This window comes from Geotrypetes seraphini, chromosome 11, assembly GCF_902459505.1.
Source record: "Geotrypetes seraphini chromosome 11, aGeoSer1.1, whole genome shotgun sequence".
Classification (NCBI taxonomy): domain Eukaryota; kingdom Metazoa; phylum Chordata; class Amphibia; order Gymnophiona; family Dermophiidae; genus Geotrypetes; species Geotrypetes seraphini.
In genome coordinates, this window is record NC_047094.1 from 95,865,470 (window position 1) to 95,887,625 (window position 22,156).

Here is a 22,156-nt window from a genome sequence, read left to right on the forward strand (position 1 = left end):
GCATTTTCTTATTCATTCAATGCAGAGAAAAGTTGTTTCTTGAATATTAAGTGCACTGCAGATAATGTGATGCAGTTGGTTATAATTAGAGACCTATTTATTAAGCAAGTAATGCTGCTAACAATTAACATAATTGCCATCTTAACAGAGCGCTTTAACAGTTAACGCACATCATCTGCTAAGCAGAGTTGGGCAGAGACGGCCCCTTACTGTTGACACAGAAGAAAATGCAATGCAGTTAAAACCACTTCAGCTTTCTCTCTGGTCTGGTGCGGGTGGCAAGATGGTGAACGTCTCAAAAACTCGTAGGACTTATTGCAAAAAATGTTGTAAGCATTAGCCTCGCAAAGTGACCCAGGACAAGAAGGGCAAGGACTCTCTTTATGCCATGGGAAAGAGAAGATATGATCGTAAGCAGAGTGGCTATGGTGGTCAAACGAAGCCTATTTTCCGTAAGAAGGCTAAGACCACCAAAAAGATTGAGGCTCGAGTGCGTGGAGCCAAACTGCAGGTCTAAAAGGATGCTGGCTATTAAGAGATGCAAGCATTTTGAGCTTGGAGGTGACAAGAAAAGAAAGGGCCAAGTCATTCAGTTCTAAGCTCCTCCTTCCATTGCTTTGTTGCATATTGGAATAAAGATATTTGAAACTTTTCTCTAAAAAAAACAAAACCCACTTCAATAACACTCTCCTTGTCCCTTGAAATAAAAAGTGATTTTGCCCTGTTTCAATAGCATAATTTTCTCTCTTTCTTGAGATAAATATTACACATGATTGGGAAGCTGGTGATTTCATTTACAGTGTTTCTGGAAAATTAGAAACAGAAAGAGATCATTAATCAACTGTCATCTGCAAAATCTAAAACAGGTAATTGTTTCGTGTGCCCACCTGAATATTTAGTAACCTACAGAAATCAGACTTGGTGATCTCCCCCCTTTCTCTAAATAACTCATCTCACAAGTTTCATCACAATTATATAACAAAGAATATCAATAATTTGCTGTAAAGTCACTTAGGGCCCCTTTTATCAAACTGCAGTAGAGCTTTTTACCACGGGCCACTGAGGTAGATACTCTGATGCTCATTCAATTCCTATGAGTGTCGGAGCATTTACCTCGCCAGCCTGCAGTAAAAAGCTCTACTGCGGTTTGATAAAAAGGGGGCCTTAGTCTGTTATTGGCTTCTCAACACAGAATAAACAGAAAAACGTTATGAGAATACAAATGAGACCGTGGAAGAAGCTCAGAAAAGCAGAGAAGGAGAAAGAACTGAATCAGTATTGCAGGACGAAAGGGAGCGGGGAAATGAGATGGGCCTTGTGACATTCACGTACACTGTTCTCTCTGAGCTGCCAGTCCTGCCAATAGGGGGTGCTGTTTCACTATCACATTTTCAATAGTGAGGGACAGGCAAGCTGTACCACACTCCAAGGAACCTACCTATCCCTAACAATTGAAAGCATGATATTGAGGTATTGAGGTACACCCCCCCCTCCCGCTAGCAGCAATGTAGTTGGACTCCTGCTCAGCATAGAGGGAACAGCGTTCACATGCCTTTGTAATTCTATCATTTTGCAAATGATAGAAATATCACTGAAATTTGGGCACTGAGATGATGTGTAAATTCTCACAAATACATAGATTATATTTCCAAAGCTATATGTGTTATTTTCCATGAAAATGTTGCTTGCACAAAAAAACTTGGGTACAAAAGACAATATCCCTCAGATTCTAACTAAAGTTGGTGCGCAAATCTATGTGCATTGCCAATTTGCGTGTGCAACTTTATTGATTAACAAGCCAATCAGTGCCGATAATTGCCACTTAAACAAATTATCAGCACTAATTGGCCCCAATTGGAATTTATGCGCACAACTTGCTAAGCATATTCTATAAAGTTGTGTGCATATATTCTACTGCGTAGATCTCAAAAGAGAGCATGGCTAGTGGAGGGCATGCACACTGTTATGGAATATATAAGCTTGGGCATTTACGCCAGATTTTAGTTGGTGTAAACGGTCACACCTTAAATTTTAGGCATGGCAACGGGCCCTGCGCATAGGAAAGGGTGCTGAAAAGTTCTCAGCCCAACCAAGACGAGAATGATGTGGATATGGTTCAATTAATGATCTGAAACAATGTCAAAACATAGAATTTTGTTCCTGTAAATTGGTACTTAACGAAATAAGATAACACTCTTTTCAGCCACAGTGGCAAAATAATGCTCAGAATTTTGAAAGTTGGTTGGTTGAGAACTTTTCAGCCCCCTCCCCTCCCTGTAATATATAAACCACACCTAACGCGACACAGTTTATAGAATAGTGCTAAGTGTGGGGGATTTTTAGGGTGTTGTATATAGAATTAGGTCCACTGTAGGTGCTTTGTACACAGTTAGTGTCAAAAACAAAGGTATGTACTTTCCATTTTCCATTTTAAATTTGGTGCAAAACCTGAGGGGTAAAAAGTACCACTGGACAAAGGGAAGTTTCTGAAAATTGCCACTTAAGTTTTCTTATTTATTTACAGTAGACTCTCTGTTAACTGGAACTCAATTAACTAGAACTCTCAAACAATGAGAAAAAAAACCCTTAAGAAATACTGTAATACTTTAAATAAAAATGAAAATAAAATCAATTTCTGGCGGAAGTTTAAGTGTAAACTTGGCATGTACCCATGTCCGGTAGTTTGTCTGGAACAGTTTATGGTATGACATAGTATGGAGTATAGTATTAGTTAGGCCTATTTTAATAGTAACTCTCAAGCAACCAGAAACTACATTTATCCAGCATCTATCAATCCCCATGGGTGCCGGTTTACTGAGAGTCTACTGTATTTAGATTTATTACACACATTTATAAAGAGATTCACCCAAAAGCAGGTATAACGTGACATAGGCAAAATATACAGTATTGTCAGTATAATAAATCATTAAAATAGTGAAATAGCCTTGGATATAGGCAAATTAAATTAGCGTAATAATATTTATTCATTTATTTAATTCAATTTATATCCCCAGAGAGCTCCCCAGAGAGCTCAGAACAGGTTACAAGGTAAAACACCTTATAATTAAACATACGAGATACAGATAATTAAGGCAATAAGACTAAAGTGATATTCATCTAATACAATTAATCATCCTAAATTAACAGATACAAAGCAAGGACTCATAACCTATGGATAGTTCATCTTATATTAGTACATCTAGAGATAAGTTAGTTTCACATATTGGCCCTCTCCAGCACCATGCTCCATCTCTCCTTCCATTTCCTCAATATGAAGTTGCATCAGTACTGTGCGCACTTCAAAACAGCTCAAGGCTCCCCTTAAGCTTTCTTGCCCATATTACATACATTGGTCACACTATGCTTCCAGAATATCTCACCCCTCATTTTACCTTAATTCACTTCAATAAGAGCTCCCGAAGAGCGCACTTGTTCACATATCCTTTAATGAAACTCTGTCACTACAAAAGGTTCCTAGATAGAACCTTTTCTTTTCAGTCGGCCAAAATGAACACATGGCTTGCAAAAATCGCTCTTGACCAGGGATCTCAAAGTCCCTCCTTGAGGGCCGCAATCCAGATGGGTTTTCAGGATTTCCTTAATGAATATGCATTGAAAGCAGTGCATGCACATAGATCTCATGCATATTCATTGGGTAAATCCTGAAAACCCAACTGGATTGCGGCCCTCAAGGAGGGACTTTGAGACCCCTGCTCTAGACGCTTCCTCCTATCTAGACTTTAGAAAACAGGTAAAAACCTATCTATTTAACAAGTCAGGATCTTTGGGACATTGCTGAAACAAGGCTGCCCTGTGAACTTCTAAAAGCTAAGTTACTCAGATTTTCATATTTCAGCATTTCATATTTCAGCTTTTCACTGGTTTTCAGCATTATATCTGCTTAATTTCTCTTCTCCTCCCTGTTTCTTACTAAAAAAAAAAAAATATAAAAAAAGCACAAAAAAATCCTTCTCTTTCCTCTGTTAAATCTTATTTCCTCTTCCTGCAGTTTTGTTTAAAATACTGTGTTTTAGGTGGTATAGAGCCTATATTTCTGGTGCCTGTGGCTCAAGGTGACTAAAGTAGGGAAAATCCTGTTATAAATCCTGTGTTTTAGGGTAGCACTGATAGAACCTGCATTTTTGTTTAGAATACTGTGTTTTAGGTGGTATAGAGCCTATATTTCTGACTCACTAGTTTTTAAACATTGTGTCTGATTAGGTGGAGAAGGGAGGGGCTCTGTTTTACTTCTAAGGTTAATTGCATTATCTTTGGGACATTGCTGAAACAAGGCTGCCCTGTGAACTTCTAAAAGCTAAGTTACTCAGATTTTCATATTTCAGCATTTCATATTTCAGCTTTTCACTGGTTTTCAGCATTATATCTGCTTAATTTCTCTTCTCCTCCCTGTTTCTTACTAAAAAAAAAAAATATAAAAAAAGCACAAAAAAATCCTTCTCTTTCCTCTGTTAAATCTTATTTCCTCTTCCTGCAGTTTTGTTTAAAATACTGTGTTTTAGGTGGTATAGAGCCTATATTTCTGGTGCCTGTGGCTCAGGGTGACTAAAGTAGGGAAAATCCTGTTATAAATCCTGTGTTTTAGGGTAGCACTGATAGAACCTGCAGTTTTGTTTAAAAAACTGTGTTTTAGGTGGTATAGAGCCTATATTTCTGACTCACTAGTTTTTAAACATTGTGTCTGATTAGGTGGAGAAGGGAGGGGCTCTGTTTTACTTCTAAGGTTAATTGCATTATCTTTGGGACATTGCTGAAACAAGGCTGCCCTGTGAACTTCTAAAAGCTAAGTTACTCAGATTTTCATATTTCAGCATTTCATATTTCAGCTTTTCACTGGTTTTCAGCATTATATCTGCTTAATTTCTCTTCTCCTCCCTGTTTCTTACTAAAAAAAAAAAATATAAAAAAAGCACAAAAAAATCCTTCTCTTTCCTCTGTTAAATCTTATTTCCTCTTCCTGCAGTTTTGTTTAAAATACTGTGTTTTAGGTGGTATAGAGCCTATATTTCTGGTGCCTGTGGCTCAGGGTGACTAAAGTAGGGAAAATCCTGTTATAAATCCTGTGTTTTAGGGTAGCACTGATAGAACCTGCAGTTTTGTTTAAAAAACTGTGTTTTAGGTGGTATAGAGCCTATATTTCTGGTGCCTGTGGCTCAAGGTGACTAAAGTAGGGAAAATCCTGTTATAAATCCTGTGTTTTAGGGTAGCACTGATAGAACCTGCAGTTTTGTTTAAAAAACTGTGTTTTAGGTGGTATAGAGCCTATATTTCTGGTGCCTGTGGCTCAAGGTGACTAAAGTAGGGAAAATCCTGTTATAAATCCTGTGTTTTAGGGTAGCACTGATAGAACCTGCATTTTTGTTTAGAATACTGTGTTTTAGGTGGTATAGAGCCTATATTTCTGCCTTACTAGTAGTCTTACTTATAGTCCCACCAACCCCAGGGACCACTATTCATATATAGAGACCCATATAATCAGGACTTCACAACCAATCAAGATGACCTTTATTCTATGCAATCACTGTGGTGCTTTAATTCCAAGACATACTATTTGGAGGCTTAAGGCTTGCCCCATCTGTCTTCAACTTGCCAGTATTAAGGAGGAGCTCTGTAAACTTAAACAGGAATTGAATACAATTAAAGCAGCTTCCATCACTCCACAAAATCATACCAACTTACCACCTCTACCTCAAAGAATAAAACAGCCCAGGAATAAATGGGTCACAGTAGGCTCAGGAAGACTGCGACATGTAACACAGAAACATCCACCTTCACTAATATTACCTCTACAGAATTCCTTCGCTCCACTAGTGCACTGCGATACTCAGGAAAACAGAAGGGAGGTGGGACTGGAACCAATGAAAGAAACTCAAGAGAACAAGAGCACCCTAAGTACAAATAAAAAAGCCAAAAACAGAAAACTATTACTGTTGGGAGATTCCATCATCAGAGGCATTAACCTTGGAACACAGGGCGAGGAGTCCAAAATAGTGAAATGTCTTCCAGGATCCTCAGCTACCAGGAGTTCCAGGCAAATACTGACTATAATTAAGGAAGAAACTAAGGATTTTAACACTGATGTTGTTATCCATCTGGGAACAAATGACCTGGCCAACAACTCCACACTTGCAGCACAGAAAGCTTTTCGGGAGCTTGGTGAGGGCGTGAAACCTTTTGTAAAGACTTTAGCTTTTTCTGAAATACTGCCTGCATATGGAAAAGGAGAGCAAAGAATGAAAAACACAGAGGACTTTAATAGATGGCTCAGAGCCTGGTGTCATCAAGAAGGCTTCAGGTACATAGGAGGATGGGGAAATACATGGAAGGACAAGAAGCTATATTGCACTGATGGGCTACATATTACTACAGCAGGAAAAAGAAACCTTGCAGAGAAATTTAGACAATATTTTTCTAGGCATTTAAACTAGAAGGTGGGGGTGGTGTATGTAGAGACCACCCCCGGCAAAAGAAAAGATGTGATAGTAGTAAAGGCTGCAACAAAAGCAATATCAGCAACTCATTTCTTAGTATTGCAGCGGAAAGTGAAACGACACAAAAATCCATACGAAAAAGGAGATTATCGCTGAAAAATAGCTGGAAAGCGATGACCACAAATGCTCGCAGTCTAAGCAACAAAGTTCATGATCTGCAAGCCCTAATATTAGAGGCAGATCTAGATATTGTTGCTATCACAGAGACATGGTTCAGTGAATCACATGGATGGGATGCAAACATACCGGGATATAATCTTTTTAGGAAGGACAGAGATGGTCATAAAGGTGGAGGAGTAGCTCTCTATGTAAAGATCAATATCCAAGCGACCGAAATGCAAGGGACCTGGGGAGAGGAAGAAGCGATATGGATTGCTCTGAAAAGAGAAGATGGAACTTCTATCTACGTGGGTGTAGTCTACAGACCTCCGACTCAATCGCAGCAAATTGATAAGGATCTGATTGTGGATATCCAAAAGTTTGGAAGGAAAGAGGAGGTTCTGCTGTTGGGAGATTTCAACCTGCCGGATGCGGACTGGAATGTTCCGACTGCGGAATCGGAAAGAAGTAGGGAGATTGTGGATGCCTTTCAAGAGGCTCTGCTCAGACAAATGGTGACGGAACCCACAAGGGAAAAAGCGATATTGGATCTGGTCCTCACAAATGGAGAGAGTATATCTAATGTTCGAGTGGGTGCTCACCTGGGTAGTAGCGATCATCAAACGGTTTGGTTTGATATAACGGCTAAAGTGGAGAGCGGCCGCACGATACTTAAAGTCCTAGATTTCAAACGTACGGACTTTAATGCAATGGGAAAGTACCTGAAGAAAGAGCTGTTAGGATGGGAGGACATAAGAGAAGTGGAAAGACAGTGGTCTAAGCTGAAAGGAGCGATAAAAATGGCTACGGACCTTTATGTGAAGAAAATCAATAAAAACAAGAGAAAAAGGAAGCCGATATGGTTCTCCAACCTAGTGGCTGAGAAAATAAAGGCGAAAGAGTTGGCGTTCATGAAATATAAAAAAAACCCAAGAAGAGGAGAGCAGAAAGGACTACAGGGTGAAACTGAAAGAAGCCAAGAGAGAGATACGTTTAGCGAAGGCACAGGCGGAAGAACAAATGGCTAAAAATGTAAAAAAGGGAGATAAAAATTTTTTCAGATATATTAGTGAAAGGAGGAAGATAAAAAATGGAATTGCTAGGCTAAAAGATGCTGGGAACAAATATGTGGAGAGTGATGAGGAGAAAGCAAATGTGCTAAACAAATACTTCTGTTCTGTGTTCACAGAAGAAAATCCTGGAGAAGGACCGAGATTGTCCGGCAAAGTTACACGAGAAAATGGAGTAGATTCTGCGCCGTTCACGGAGGAGGGTGTTTATGAGCAACTTGAAAAACTGAAGGTGGACAAAGCGATGGGACCAGACGGGATCCATCCCAGGATACTAAGGGAACTCAGAGAGGTTCTGGCGAGTCCTATTAAAGACTTGTTCAACAAATCTCTGGAGACGGGAGTGATTCCTGGGGATTGGAGGAGAGCGGATGTGGTCCCTATTCATAAAAGTGGTCACAGGGATGAAGCAGGAAACTACAGGCCGGTGAGCCTCACTTCAGTTGTTGGAAAAATAATGGAAGTGTTGCTGAAAGAAAGGATAGTGTATTTCCTTGAATCTAATGGGTTACAGGATCCGAGGCAACATGGCTTTACAAAAGGTAAATCGTGCCAAACGAACCTGATTGAATTTTTTGATTGGGTGACCAGAGAGCTGGATCAAGGACATATGCTAGATGTAATTTACTTGGATTTCAGCAAAGCCTTTGATACAGTTCCTCATAGGAGGCTGTTGAACAAACTTGAAGGGCTGAAGTTAGGACCCAAAGTGGTGAACTGGGTCAGAAACTGGCTATCGGACAGACGCCAGAGGGTGGTGGTTAATGGAAGTCGCTCGAAGGAAGGAAAGGTGACTAGTGGAGTCCCTCAGGGTTCGGTGCTGGGGCCAATCCTGTTCAATATGTATGTAAGTGACATTGCTGAAGGGCTAGAAGGAAAAGTGTGCCTTTTTGCAGATGATACCAAGATTTGTAACAGAGTAGACACCGAAGAGGGAGTGGAAAATATGAAAAAGGATCTGCAAAAGTTAGAGGAATGGTCTAATGCCTGGCAACTAAAATTCAATGCAAAGAAATGCAGAGTAATGCATTTGGGGATTAATAATAGGAAGGAACCGTATATGCTGGGAGGAGAGAAGCTGATATGCACGGACGGGGAGAGGGACCTTGGGGTGATAGTGTCCGAAGATCTAAAGGCGAAAAAACAGTGTGATAAGGCAGTGGCTGCTGCCAGAAGGATTCTGGGCTGTATAAAGAGAGGCGTAGTCAGTAGAAGGAAGAAGGTGTTGATGCCCCTGTACAGGTCATTGGTGAGGCCCCACTTGGAGTATTGTGTTCAGTTTTGGAGACCGTATCTGGCGAAAGACGTTAGAAGACTTGAGGCGGTCCAGAGGAGGGCGACGAAAATGATAGGAGGCTTGCGCCAGAAGACGTATGAGGAGAGACTGGAAGACCTGAATATGTATACCCTAGAGGAAAGGAGAGACAGGGGAGATATGATTCAGACGTTCAAATACTTAAAGGGTATTAACGTAGAACAAAATCTTTTCCAGAGAAAGGAAAATGGTAAAACCAGAGGACATAATTTGAGGTTGAGGGGTGGTAGATTCAGGGGCAATGTTAGGAAATTCTACTTTACGGAGAGGGTGGTGGATGCCTGGAATGCGCTCCCGAGAGAGGTGGTGGAGAGTAAAACTGTGACTGAGTTCAAAGAAGCGTGGGATGAACACAGAGGATTTAGAATCAGAAAATAATATTAAATATTGAACTAGGCCAGTAACTGGGCAGACTTGCACGGTCTGTGTCTGTGTATGGCCGTTTGGTGGAGGATGGGCTGGGGAGGGCTTCAATGGCTGGGAGGGTGTAGATGGGCTGGAGTGGGTCTTGACGGAGATTTTGGCAGTTGGAACTCAGGCACAGTACCGGGTAGAGCTTTGGATTCTCGCCCAGAAATAGCTAAGAAGGAAAAAAAAAAAAAATTTAAATTGAATCAGGTTGGGCAGACTGGATGGACCATTCGGGTCTTTATCTGCCGTCATCTACTATGTTACTATGTAATGTCGTTCTTTTCTTAATTCATTTTTACCCTTACAAATTGTCTCTATTTCTCAACATAGTCAATTTATTGTGTTGATCCTTCATAACTTCTAATCTGATGTATACATTGTACTGTTTATTGCATAGTATGTACTTGCATTCGATTGCTGTAAACCGCCTAGAACTTTCAGGTATGGCGATATACAAAAATAAAATTATTATTATTATTTAATTGCATGACTTGCAGGAGATAATAGAAGTCAGTCCTGGAAGGAAACACAGCTGAATTCAGGGAAAACTATGAAAACATTAGCGGAGCTAGTTAATGGCTTTTATCAGTCGGAGTGAAAATTTCCCCTGTAGAGTGACCTAGGGCTCATTTTACAAAGATGCACTAGCAGTTTTAGCATGCGCTAAAATGCCATACACACTAGCCAGTACCACTTCCTTTTAAGCAGGCGGTAATTTTTCGGCTAGCAGGCGCTAATCTTGTGTGTGTGCTAAAAACGCTAGAGCACCTTTGTAAAAGGAGCTCCTAGTCAGCTACAGCTGCAACTTCAGCACCCCGAGTTTGTGAGGTCAAAACCCAGTGTTGCTCCTTAAACACGAGGCGGGCTGAAATCTCGATTACCGTATTTTCACATAGATAACGCGCACCCGTGTAAAACGCGCACACGGGTATAGCGCGCAAAAAACACATATTTATGTACATAAATTTTTATATACCGCGCACACCCGTATACCGCACATGCTGCCTGACTCTCCTTTCGCCCGCCCCGACTCTCCTCTGGAGACCCCGACTCTGTTTTCACCCGCCCCGACTCTCCTTTCCTCCTTGAAGTCCTGTCCCTACCCTGAAAGCCTGATGCCCCCCCCCGACGTCCGATTCACCCCCCCCCGCAGGACCGCTCGCACCCCCACCCCGAAGGACTGCTCGCACGCACCCGCACCCCCACCCTGAAGGACCGCTCGCACCCCCACCCCGAAGGAGCGCTCGCACTCCCACCCCGAAGGACCGCTCGCACCCCTACCCGAAGAACTGCTCGCACCCCCACAGCCTCCCCCCCCTCCCCCATGGAGAAGCAGTCTACCTTGTTTCCAGATGCCAGCGAGCCCAGCTGTTTTCTCTGCCGGCGGTCCCGCCCCTTCTCTGAGCCCTGCTGCGCTGCTTTTTCTTCCGGCGGTCCCACCCTTTCTCTGACATCAGAGAAAGGGCGGGACCACCTGAAGAGGAAGCAGCGCAGCACAGGGCTCTGAGAAGGGGCAGGACCACCGGCAGAGGAAGCAGCTGGGCTGGCATCCGGAAACAAAGTAGACAGCTTCTCCATGGGGGAAGGGGGGAGGCTGTGGGGGTGCGAGCGGTCCTTTGGGTGGGGGTTCAAGCGGTCCTTCGGGGTGGGAGTGCGAGCGCTTCTTCCGGGTGATGAATCGGGCGTCGGGGGGGGAAACTATGTAAAAAAATTTTTGTACAACGCGCTCACGCGTATAACGCGCAAGGGTATGCACGGTTTGTAAAAACCACATATAACGCGCGCGTTATATGCGAGAAAATACGGTACTGCTCCCCAATTATGGAACTGTTTACCGATCTACCTCCAAGAGGAAACTACCGGTATATTAGAGAAATTCAAAAGTTCTCTTATATAGATGCTTTTGAAAAATAATGAGTTTATCCCTTAAGACCTTCGCTTCTTTTTACATCCATTGCTCGGATACATTTAGTTAAAACCCATTTCTTTAGGCAGTTCTTAATTCCCTCCTTAATGTTTTTCCCTTTCTATGTGCATTGCTTGATAAATTGTAGTTCTACCTTTTTTTCCTCACCCTCAAGTATGTCTAGGTGTGTATCTGTTTTCAATGTATATTTTATATTGTAAATCGCTTTGAATTTTTTTTTATTTAAGCGTTTAATCAAATTTTAAGTAAAACTTGAAACTTGTGACCCTAGGCAAGACACTCAATCCTTCATTGCCCCAGGTACAAAATATATGCAAACCACTTTTACTGTGCAACCACACAAAAAAAAACCAAACAGTATCCAAGTCCCATTCCCATTCCAAATCTAGTTGCCTAGTTTTTATATTTAGCCATTCAAAACTGAGCATTGTGGGAGGTGTGGCTGCATCCTCTTCAAGCAGCTGTGAACCTTTGTCATTTTATTCTTTTGGAACTTAACATTGAAGCTAATTTCATCATGCCTCGCCTACATTTTCATAGCTTCAGCCCTGAAGTCCTGTTGTTAGGGTACAGCAGGGATTCTCAATACAGTCCTTGGGATTATTGAGCCCATCTGGTTTTTCAGATATCCATAATGAATATGCATGAGATTGATTTCCATACAGTAAAGGCAGTGCATACAAATTTCATGTGGTTTCCTGAAGACCTGACTGGCTGGGTTTGTCCCAAGGGCTTAGTTGAGAACCCTTGGAGTACGGTATTTTCTGGCATGATCACCTGATGATAAGAGCTGTTTATTATCCTTGGGATATGTGTCCTTGAAAAAGTGTAATGCCTAAGCCTTCAAACCAGGTTCAATTTCTTTAGGATGTGTCTTAGTATAATATAAAGACACATAGAGGGACATAATAAAAAATGTGCCTAAGTCTGAGATTGGACGTTTTGTGCACAATGTCCACAAACCCAGCAGGAAAAATGTCCATCTTCTAAGCTGCCAAACGTCTATCTTTTATTTTTGCCCATTTTCAAAAATAAAAATAAAAAGCAAGTTTTGTAGTCGTACCCACCAACTACTTTGTGGTTTCGGGGGGATTCCTGATGGTTTAGCTGATGGAGATTTCCCCTGCCAGGATCAGCTGAGCCACTAAGCCCTATACCCCTTTCCCCTGACATCCCCCGATATCCCATATCTGCCCCTTCTCATCCCAACATCCCCCATTTCCCTCTTACATCCTGACCTTCCCTTGATATCAAGTACCTCCCCCGACATCTCCGCCCCCCCTCCACATTCTTGGGCCCCCCTCCCAAATTCCTAGAACCTCCCCGTACCATTGGAAGAACAAATGGCAGGAGGGAAGCTCACTCCCTCCTGCCTACAGGGCTGTGTGCTGCAATGATGGGGCTGCATTGGGAGGGACCAAAGGCCCTGATTGGCTCATAATGGAATTGGGAGGGGGACGATGCAATGGAAGGGGGAAGCCCCATCATTGCAGCATGTGGCCCTTTAGGCAGGAGGAGTATGGGATATCAGGGGGATGTGAGGATGTGAAGGGGGATGTCAGGATGTGAGAGGGAGGTACAGGATATCAGGGGGATGTTGGGATGTGAGGGAAGATGTGTGGTTAATCAGGGTGATGTCAGGGGGAGGGGTGTAGGGCTCTGTGGCTCAGCTAATCCTGGCAGGGGGAATCCCTATCAATTGAGCCACCAAAATCTCCTTCCCCACCCCCAGAAACTGGCTCAGCTGATGGGGATTCCTTCTGCTGCGATCAGCTAATGGGAAGCTTACGGGTTTTGGGGTTTGTTTGTTTGTGTTTTAGCTCTTTGGGTGGTGGGAGGGGATCATGACCACTAGGGAAGTAAGGGGGGTGGGGGTCATGCCTTAAATCCTCCAGAGGTCTTCTTCTCCATTTGGGCATCTTTATGGAACTTAGACGCAATTCAAACAGGTCTAACTGTTGGCGTCTAAGTTCCTTCTAGGAAAGTTTTGATTATGGATGGGATACGTCTAGTTTGAAGCCCGCCCGATTCCTGCCCATAACATACCTCCGAACACGCCCCTTTGCTCTATGGACACACAGCAGCTTAGAAGTGTTGCTGCACATCCAGAAAGTTGTTTTTGATAATTATCAGCACTTAGACATCCAAGTGCTGACTATAGTTTTAAACTTTTGATTATGAGCCCCACAGGCGCCAACAGGTCCCTATAAAAAAGCTAAAATAGGCACCTTCCTGAGCTATTAATGTAGGCATCCTGTTATATTATCCTCTTATCTGCCCGTTCTCTGCACCATTCTGTATTAGCTGTCAATGTGGAAATTCCCATGTGTTAATTCTTAGTTCAGGCGTGAATTTCTGAGTTAACCACCTCGTTATGTGATAACAAGGCCAGGGAGCTGTTGGGTAAAGAAAGGGAGTTGGTGCCAGCTATCTTTATACAGTAAAAAAAAGAAAAGGATGTTAAATTTTGGAACTAATTTTGAAAGAATAGACTGGAATCTGAAGGGATTAGCACAGTAACACAGTAAGTGATGGCAGATAAAGAGATGCATGGTCCCTGCAGTTTGCCACTCTGTCAGGTTATAGTCATTCATGCTTTTTTCCAAAATATTTAGCGAACTAATTTAAATCATCCATAGGTTATGTTATTTTTAATCTTTTGTTCAACGCATTGAACTTACGGTTATGCGGTTTATAAGTATGATGTTATGCTATGTAAACCACATATACAGAAGGAAGTTAAATATGATGCAGTCTTGGGACAATATTTTATTACCAAAAGTATTGCTCGCAGTCTTTAACTTATTAAACTCAACATTAAAATGTCATCCCCTTCCCCTTAAGAGACACAGCACCCTCATTCATAGCATATGATAACAAAGCGGCATACAATATGCACACTTGATCTTCATCTGTCTTTTGACATTTGTAAGACACAGACCATAGAAGTCTGTCATCACCTCAGGTTGCAGGTTTCATTTATTTGATACACCACTATCTCACCTACAAGTAAATAAAGCAGTTTACACTAAAATAGTTAAAAATCTAAATAAAATAGAAAAGATACAAGCACAATTTATTGACAAAAAAAGAACAGACAGTCCTGTAAACAATCAAAATATTCTTTCCTTGGGTGTTTTCACAAAGAAGGTTGAGTGCCAGAAATAAATGTCATTGGAACATTGAAGGTGAAAAAGACAGACAACTTACAAAAAAATAAAAAAAAAATATCTAAGTTACGCTGAGTCAACAATGGGCAATGTATGGATTAGGATGGTTGAAGACAAACTTCCATGAGTTGAAGAGGAAAAAGTAGCAGGAAAAATCAATATAAAACAGTCCTAAGAACATAAGAATTGCCAGAGCTTAAATATTTTTTAAGCAAAAAGCATTTTCTCCTATTGATGTGTTTTCTAATTTTTGTACTTCTTGGAAGAATAACAATTGATTTGCATTTACCTGTTCTGTTCCATTCAACCAGTGACTTAGTAAGGGAGAGAGGGGGACCGCCCAGGAGTCTTCTTGGTGGGGGCACGACACTCTCCCCCCCCATGCTCGTACCTTCCTTTCCCCACTTCCGTACCTCTTTAAAATATTTGCCAATATGAGCAGGTACTCTAGCCTGTTTGCACCAAACTGGCTCCCTCTGATATCACTTCCGGGTCATGGGGTCAGAAAGTGTTGTCCAAGGGAAAGCCAGCATGAGCAGCAGGCCAGAGAAGCTGCTCACGCTGACGGAGATGGGAAGGGAGGGCATGAGTGTGGCATGGGGGCATGGAAGGAACAGGGGGGTAGAAAGGAGGGGGTGGTTGGCAAGGAAGGTGCGGGGGGATGGATAGGAGGGCACACAGGGGCGTCACCACCCCGGAGGACTCCTACCCTTGCCATGCCACTGCATTCAAAGAAACAAGCTGTGAGAAATGTTCTCCATTTTTCACATGAAATAAGTGTTATTTTTGAATCTTTGATGCCCTCCGCATGAGTGTTTTCTACATACTATCTTTGGTTCCCTGAGGCAGGAACGAAACGTGCACGTCGGAACCTGCAAGCTAAAAGATAAGTTTGCTGAGTTCTTTCAAATAACCAGATGTACACTTTTGTAAAAGAATTTTTTACCCATTAAGGGCTTTTTACAGTTTACATCTTAAAAAGACACGATATAGCCTGCTGTCTACCTTTTCACATGCGATGATTGGGTGGTGAGGTGGTTCTTTCTGGGGGTTTCCCCAGTTACCCCTCCATGATTCTGAGCATAAAAATTTTTGTGGACTTAATTATATCATCTCCATTACATAATTTATAAGCATTATCTAGAGTGTTTTTTTTTGTGTTGCAATACTTTTCTTTATCACTCTTATTGCTGAATTGTTTTACATTTGCCCCGTTTCTTATATTTGACTGCATTCAACTCAGCATTTTGTAGATGTTTCATATACACCATTAACAGTCTGTTCTCCAACTTTTTTAACTTTTCCTCACATTAGAGTCTTCCCCCATAGTGTAGCCATGGGGCGGGCCTGAGTCCCCTCACCTTTGAATCGGGCTGCCTCTGCTTTCATGCATCATCTCCTACCTGAGTCGAGCCTGCAACAGCACCTAATTCAGCAGATGTGCTTCCGCCGCTAATGCCTGCTCTCTCACACATACTCAGTTCCAGTCTAACAGCATGTGTGGGAGAACCATCATTAGTGACTAAACTGCATCTTCTGAATTCAGTGCTGCTTGTTCAGCACAGGCATGACTCAGGTGGGAGTTGTTTTTGGCCAGTAGGGCTTGGCATCACCACCAGCAAAGGTAATATTTTATCGCAGAAGAGGGTGGCTGTGGCTATGGGCGTGGGGGGAGAATAAGTCCAAAAATGGGCTTCTGCCTACGCCCCTGGTCCTTCCATCCCATTAATTATTTTAGTTGCATTTCTTTGTACCTTTTCTAGTTCCATCATATCTTTCTTGAGATATGCTGATTAGAATTACGCATATTATATTATACTCTCATCCTCCATGTCTTGTCTGCTCACAGTCTTTGACTCCTCTCCCTCCTTCTCCACCCAGATACAACATATTGCTAAAATGTGCCACTTCTTCCTTTATAATATTACCAAAATCCAACCCTTCCTCTCTGAGCACACTACCAAAACCTTTAGCAACACCATCATCACTTTGTGCTTAGATTACTGCAACTCGCTGCTCTCAGGTCTTCCGCTCAGCCATCTTTCTCCCCTTCAATCCATCCAGAATTTGGCTGCATAACTCACATTACCCTCCTGCTTGGCTTTCCATCCACTTCACTTACTTCATTGGCATCCCATCTGTTTCTGAATACAATTCAAACTCCTGTTACTGACCTACAAATGCATTCACTCGATTGCCCCTCACTATCTCCCCCTATGTTCCTCCCCACGAGCTCCGCTCAGCTGGTAAGTCCCTCCTGTCCTCTGCCAACTCCAGACTCCATCCCTTCTATCTTGCTGCACCATATGTCTGGAACAAACTGACCGAATCCCTATGGCGGGCTTCGTTTCTGGCAGTATTCAAGTCCAAGTTAAAGCCCACCTCTTCGAGACTGCTTTCAACTCCTAACTCCTCTCACCTTAGGTTCTGCATCCCCAACCCTATATGTCATGTCTGTCTGAATTAGATTGTAAGCGCTTCCGAGCAGGGACCATCTATTAAATGTCAAAAAGTGCAGTGCTGCATATGCCTTTCAGTGCTATAGAAGTGATAAATAGTCGAAGTAAGGTGTAGCCACACAATGGAGAGACACAAAGGCATTATAATATTCTTTTTTTATTTTCTATTCCTTTCCTAATTCCTGGATCCAGAGGGGTTCTCTGTTGGACAGTAGCATAACAACAGTGCAAACAAGTAACAATTGAGTATTATACCATATATATGGAAGAGATTGTCATTAACTCATTTTATGTGTCGGCATTGTCTTCATTGCAATTATTATTTTCAGTGAATAGAAGGAGTTTTTTTTTTTGTTTTTTTTGGAGGGGGAAGACCTTTTGAATTGACATTAAAGGACTATACTAGAGAATGACAAATTTTTCTCCATCCCCGCAGTAACTCAATTTACCTGTCCCGTCCCCACAAGTTTTGTCACTGTCCCTGTCTCTGCCCCATTCTTGTAAGCTCTGCTTTATCGGCACAAGCCTTGAACACTTATAATTTTAAAGTGTTTGAGGCTTGTGCAGATGAGGATGAAGCTTGCAGAAATAGGGCCGGGACAGGAAAAGAACTTGTGGGGATGGGACGGGAAAATGAGTTCCCACAGGAATGGGAAAAATTGTACCCGTGTCATTCTCTAGACTATACACATTTCATGAAGAGGATCATGGATGATCTTGGAGGCTTGATTCTATACATTTCACCTAACAGCATCTAACTCTTAGGCACCAATAAGCACAGTTATCAATCAACTGCTAGACATCATTTATAGAATCATGCCTACTGGCGCCTAACTCGACTTAGGCCTTAGTAAGTAGTAGATGTCCTAGTGTTAAGTGCTGGTATATTAGGCCAGGATTTTCCTACTGCCTACTGCCACCTAACAGATGCCTAAGTCAACCACACCTTTTCTCCGACCCTAATGATGCCTACTTTTCAGGTAGGAATCATTAGGTGCTTGTAGGCACCTTAGCTTAGGCATCACTAGGCGCTGTTACAAGTTACCCACAGAACTCTTATTGATTCATTTATAATTAACTTCAATGGCGTGGTCAATTTTCATGCCAATTAATTAATTTTGAGCTCTGCACTTTTTGCCTAATATTTCTTCCAAAGTCTGTCTCCTTGATGAAGACTACTGACCATTTTGGGAGCTGCCCTCTGGATCTAATCCATCCTGTTTATAGAAGGTGCATTCTCCAGAATTACACACAGTAATCTAAATGAGGTCTCAACAGAGACATATACTAAGGCACCTCCTTTATCCTGCTGGCCATTCACCTCCAAATGTACCAAGGCATCCTTCTGGCTTTTGCCATTGCTTTTTGAACCTAATAACCACGTTAAGATTATCAGATACTATCACACCCAAATTCCATTCTCCATTCATGTACAGAAGTAATTCACCCCTTGTACTATACCTCATCCTTAGGTTTTTGCAGCTCAAATGCAGGAGCCTGCATTTTTTAACATTAAATCTTAGCTGCCAAATTCTAGACCATTCTTGCTTCTATGGCAAACGTCTTCTCAAATTCTATCTTTGCTTTCCTTAACAGTCCTTTGCATTTAACTTGCAAGTGCCTATTCTGCTTTCTATTTCCTTCATTTACATTCTTTTTTCATCTTTTGAAAGATGGTCTTTTGGCTCTAATATCCTTTTTCACCTTTCCTGTTAAATATTTCAGCTGTTGTTTGGTCTTTCTTTGACCTTTACTATATGGAGTACATTTGGTCTGGGCTTCTAAGATGGCATTTTTAAGCAATATCCATGCACTGTTAACTCTAAGCTGAACAGTGGTCCTCCATCTACAGTCCTGCCAGTTTTATTGTCACCTTTTCAATAGTGATATCACCTTTTCAATAGGCAATCTCTGAAGGATTCCAGGGAACCTACTTGTCTCCAGTGATTGAAAACACAATATTGAAACACCATCCCCTACTGTATAGGAGCCAACTTTTGAAAATGATTGAAGTGCTGAACTCATAGTTCACAACAAATTTCTCTTTGCCTAGCAAAGAAAAACAAAAAAGAAAAAAACAAAATGCATCAGGTAGTGAATTACCAGTTTTTATCTAATTGTCAAAAGCAGGGCAGGCAATATGGACAAATCAAAAGCTAGGGTCCTGCCACACTCTCTTCCCCCTCGAAGCTTGGTAGCATCACACTTTCTCTCTCTATTCTGGCCATTCATAGTACTTTTCTCGAACCAGTCCATTTCTTCCATCAGCCCGCCATCTATACCACATTCTTTTTCCTCAATTTTTTTCACTTTCCTCTAATTTCTTTTTCTTTCTTGCTCCTCAGTGTCCTCTTTCCCCTTCCTACTTCCTCTGCACTTTTTAATTTTTTCTCATTCTCCACAGGCATAATTATTTGGGGGCAGGCAGTTTACTAGTTCTCTTCCTGATCCACTCTCTAAATCTTTTTAATTTGTTCTGCTTCTCATTTCTCCTTGACCCTGCCATCTATTTCCCTATACTCCCCAGCATGCTGCAATGCACTTTTCCTTAACCAGTTGCTGTTCGATGCAGATTTAGCTCACCCATCCCTTCACTGATTTCCACTTCTCACTCTCTTCTACAGGTGAAACTTCCTTTCCTTGGTAGGTTTAAATCATCTTCAATTTATGATTCTCTATTGACCACAGACATGGATTACTTCCATGCTCTGCTCTCCCTGTCTGTAGACACATTCCTGTTTTCTGGGGCTGCTTTCCTATCCCTTTTTGCACTCCAGCACTTTCCCTAGTACTCACAGATTCTGTCCAATGGCTGCACTATGTCTTTAGAGTCCACATGAAATTCTTTGCCACACACTCACCATGAGCCTTGAAAGCCTAACAAGGATGAAAGTTTGAAACCTCAGATTACATGTTGAGTAATATTCTAGCAGCCCAGGACATAGAAGCTTGCTTGCACTCATACTATGACAGTAAGTTCTGGGCTGCCTATATGATATTGCTCCAGTGGCCAACAAAGAAACATCCATCTCAGAGAGCCAAGTTGAGACGAGAGTTGGCTGCAGAATTTTACCAAGAGCCAAGAGGGGAGTAAGAATTCAGCCAAAATGCCAGAGAGCTAAACCAAGAAACACACAGAGTTTGTGAGACAATATGTCACCTTCTCCCCATCCCTCTAACTTTGTCAACATAAGAACATAAGAATAGCCTTACTGGGTCAGACCAATGGTCCATCAAGCCCAGTAGCCTGTTCTCACAGTGGCCAATCCAGGTCACTAGTACCTGGCCAAAACCCAAGGAGTAGTAACAGTCCATGCTACTGATCCAGGACAAGCAGTGACTTTCCCCATGTCTTTTTCAATAACAGACTATGGATTTTTCCTCCAGGAAATTGTCCAAACCTTTCTTAAAACCAGCTACACTATTCGCTCTTTCCACCACCTTTGGCAATGCGTTCCAGAGATAAACTATTCTCTGAGTGAAAAAATATTTCCTCCCTAGGTTTTAAAAGTATTTCCCTGTAACTTCATTGAGTGTCCCCTAGTCTTTGTAATTTTTGATGGAGTGGAAAATCTACTTCACTCAGGATTTTGCAGAGTTCAGTCATATCTCCCCCTCAGATGTCTCTTTTCCAGGCTGAAGAGCCCAAACTTTTTAGTCTTTCCTCATATGAGAGGAGTTCCATCCCCTTTATCATCTTAGTCACTATTCTTTGAACCTTTTCTAGTGCCGCTATTTCTTTCTTGAGATAAGGAGACTAGAATTGAACTCAATACTCTAGAGGTTGCACCATGGGGTGATACAGGGGCATTATAACATTCTTAGTCTTGCTAACCATCCCTTTTTTAATAATTCCTAACAACTTGTTTGCTTTTTTGGCTGCCACCACACATTGAGCGGAAGGTTTCATCATATTGTCTACAATGACACCCAGATCTTTTTCTTGGGTGCTAACCCCCAAGGTGGATCCTAGCATCTGCTAACTGTAATTCGGGTTATTCTTCCCAATATGCATTATTTTGCATTTGTCCACATTAAATTTCATCTGTCACTTGGATGCCCAGTCTTCCAATTTCTTAAGGTCTGCCTGCAATTTTTCATAACCTGCATGTGTTTTAACAACTTTGAACAGTTTATTGTCATCTGCAAATTTAATTACCTCAATCGTCCTTCCAATTTCCATATCATTTATGAATAAGTTAAATAGCACCAGTCCCAATACAGATCCCTGCGATACTCCACTCTACTCCATTGAGAAAATTGACCATTGAACCCTACCCTCTGTTTTCTATCTGATAACCACTTCCTAATCCACAACTGAATTTAGCCACTTATCCCATGACACTTTAATTTTTTCAGGAGCCTCTCATGAAGAACTTTGTCAAAAGATTTCTTAAAATCTAGATACACTACATCAACCAGCTCACCTTTATCTTTCCCAACACCCATTCAACAGAACATGGAACAAATAAAGACCGTAATTAATATTTCTAACAGATATTTATCAGAATGTAAACTTAAAGTACTACCTAAAGGCCTTTCATTTGTTCCCATTGTCCCTCTGGATATGTTCCAATTTGAAATGGATTTGGAGCAATTTATAAGATCTTTATCTCTAAAGATCTTCTTTTGGGATAAGGAGGATCATTTAGACCATTCCATTGTGAAGAACAAATTCAATTGGGCTCCCCTGGGAAAACTTGACCCTCTTCTCTCTACTTTTAAGCAGATGGTCTTACAGGATGTTGTGAAAGTACAAAATAGAAAAATTGGGGAGTATAATTTATCCTAAGATGAACATCAGGTGCTACAAAAACTTCAATAGGATAGCTCTATCATTATTTGTAAGGCTGATAAGAGCATAGCTACCATGATCTGAGTAGAGTGGACTATCGAGAAAAGTTTCAGAAACAGCTGGCTTCCGTTGGAGATGGACCCTACCTCAAGTTTGAAACAAACTATATTGGACCTAAGTAAAGAAGGGTTTGATGAAGGATTCCTAACCAAGATGGAATTTCAGTTTTTATACAAGTATTTTTCTTCTGTCCCATGGATGTATCTGTTGCCTAAGATACACAAGAGGTTGTTCAAGCCTCCTGGCCACCCAATTTCTTCCCAGGATTCCATTTTAGAACCATTATCTATCTAAGTGGACTATTATTTAAAACCTTTAGTTCAATCAAGTACATCATTTAT

At 41.6% G+C, this 22,156-nt stretch overlaps 1 pseudogene; it reads left to right on the forward strand.

The window, feature by feature from the left end:
* Positions 1–283: 283 nt before the first annotated feature.
* On the forward strand, positions 284–646 carry LOC117368926 (annotated as a pseudogene).
* The last annotated feature ends 21,510 nt before the right edge of the window (positions 647–22,156 follow it).